This window comes from Ascidia mentula, chromosome 1 (genome assembly GCF_947561715.1).
Source record: "Ascidia mentula chromosome 1, kaAscMent1.1, whole genome shotgun sequence".
Lineage (NCBI taxonomy): Eukaryota > Metazoa > Chordata > Ascidiacea > Phlebobranchia > Ascidiidae > Ascidia > Ascidia mentula.
In genome coordinates, this window is record NC_138566.1 from 20,827,266 (window position 1) to 20,829,765 (window position 2,500).

General features: G+C 57.8%; 1 non-coding gene across 1 annotated transcript in view; it reads left to right on the plus strand.

Annotated features, from left to right (window-relative positions):
- The first annotated feature begins 1,475 nt into the window (after positions 1-1,475).
- Positions 1,476-2,500, plus strand: part of LOC145887886 (small subunit ribosomal RNA) — a 1,824-nt gene continuing 799 nt past the window's right edge. Inside the window, exon 1 of the ribosomal RNA XR_014399365.1 lies at positions 1,476-2,500. This exon is cut by the window's right edge and continues 799 nt beyond it. This is a non-coding gene — a ribosomal RNA (small subunit ribosomal RNA).

The following is a 2,500-nucleotide window of genomic DNA, read 5'->3' on the forward strand; positions in this document are numbered from 1 at the left end:
TGTACATTTGCACGACCAGCGTCCAGGCCTCGCCGGCCGGCCGCGCGGATTCGCGTACTCGATGTTTGAAACGAGGCCCGCGCGCACTGCGAATGCGTGTGGCAGGCCTGCAGCAACAGGCCATCAGCCAACGACCGTTGTTTGGCACTTTGAAAAAATTTGGGACTCTGTCGTTTTTTTGCCCGGCCATTTCGCTGGCCCTATGCATTTGCGCGGCCAGTAGAGTGGCCCTGTACATTCTCACTCGCGCGAGCCAAAAAAGTGACAGAGTCCCAAATTTTTTCAAAGTGCCAAACGGCGGTCGTTGGCTGATGGCCTGTTGCTGCAGGCCTGCCACACGCATTCGCAGTGCGCGCGCACCTTGTTTCAAACATCGAGTACGCGAATCCGCGCGGCCGGCCGGCGAGGCCTGGACGCTGGCCGCGCAAATGTACAGGGCCACTCTACTGGCCGCCCAAATGTACAGGGCCAGCGAAATGGCCGGGCAAAAAAACGACAGAGTCCCAATTTCTTTCAAAGTGCCAAACAACGGTCGTTGGCTGATGGCCTGTGGCTGCAGGCCTGCCACACGCATTCGCAGCGCGCGCGCACCTTGTTTCAAACATCGAGTACACGAATCCGCGCGGCCGGCCGGCGAGCCCACAACCTAGGCCGCGCGAATGTACAGGGTCACTCTACTGGCCGCCCAAATGTACAGGGCCAGCGAAATGGCCGGGCAAAAAAACGACAGAGTCCCAATTTTTTACAAAGTGCCAATCAACGGTCGTTGGCTGATGGCCTGTTGCTGAAGGCCTGTCACACGCATTCGCAGTACGCGCGGGCCTCGTTTCAAACATCGGACGCGCGAAAACGCGCGGCCGCCCGGCGAGGCCTGGACCCTGGACGCGCGAACGTACAGGGACACGCCAATGAGGAAAAACGACGGATTTTCTCTGAAGAGTTGTGTGTCGTTGGCGTGTTGGCGTCGCACACCCGCGGCTCGCACTCGCCCAAGGTGGCCGCCTTGTAAACCAGCGCGCGCGGACGGACAGACAAACAAACAAACCTGCAGGAGACCCGAGCGAGTTTCGTGCGTCACGAGGAAGTGGGTGTCTCGCGGTGGACGCAGAACCGTTCCAGCCCTACTATGTGGGGCAACCCACACTGGATGGGTGAAACGCGCTCGCGTGCGTTTTCTACCGCCTGTAGGCGCGCGGCTCGCTGAGCAGATGTGCTGCTGCTCGTACGACGCCGGTCGCTTTCACGGGGTGTCCCATCGCAAGCGTTCGTTACAGTTGCCAGCCTCGCCGGTGAGCATACGCCGACCCGCTCTCGTTTTCGACTGCGGTCGGCGCTGCCGGCGTCGGTGACGGTTTTCCGAGTTCGCGCGGCGAACCAAGCAAAGAGTGTCGGTCGGTGGGTCGCGTCCTCGCGGGCGTCGGACCCGGTGCGTGAAAAGGCGGCGGCCTCGTGCCGCCCAGCCCAGCTCTCGTAGCTACCTGGTTGATCCTGCCAGTAGTCATATGCTTGTCTCAAAGATTAAGCCATGCAAGTCTAAGTACGCGCTCTCGTACAGTGAAACTGCGAATGGCTCATTAAATCAGTTATGGTTCATTTGATCGTACATCGTACGTGGATACCTGTACAAAATCTAGAGCTAATACATGCGGCAGGCGCCTGCCTCGCGGCGGGCGTGCATTTATCAGTCCAAAAACCGACCGGGCCGGCCTCGCGTCGCGCCCGACACGTGTTGGTGACTCTGGATAACTCAGCGGATCGCACGGTCTCGCACCGGCGACGGATCATTCAAGTGTCTGCCCTATCAACTTTCGTCGGTAGGGTATCGGCCTACCGAGGTTCTTACGGGTGACGGGGAATCAGGGTTCGATTCCGGAGAGGGAGCCTGAGAAACGGCTACCACATCCAAGGAAGGCAGCAGGCGCGCAAATTACCCATTCCCGACGCGGGGAGGTAGTGACGAAAAATAACAATACAGGACTCTAAACGAGGCCCTGTAATTGGAATGAGCACACTTTAAAACCTTTAACGAGTATCCATTGGAGGGCAAGTCTGGTGCCAGCAGCCGCGGTAATTCCAGCTCCAAAAGTGTATATTTAAGTTGTTGCGGTTAAAAAGCTCGTAGTTGGACGTTGGGCGCAGGCGGCCGGTCCGTCGCAAGGCGTGCACTGGCCGCACCTGGCCCTCTCCCCCGGCGCTCCGCCGGTGCCCTTGACTGAGTGTCGGCGGCGGCCGGGACGTTTACTTTGAAAAAATTAGAGTGTTCAAAGCAGGCGGCTCGCCTGAATAATGGTGCATGGAATAATGGAATAGGACCTCGGTTCTATTTTGTTGGTTTTCGGAGCGCGAGGTAATGATTAAGAGGGACGGACGGGGGCATTCGTACTGTGCCGTTAGAGGTGAAATTCTTGGATCGGCGCAAGACGAACGACTGCGAAAGCATTTGCCAAGAATGTTTTCTTTAATCAAGAGCGAAAGTCAGAGGTTCGAAGACGATCAGATA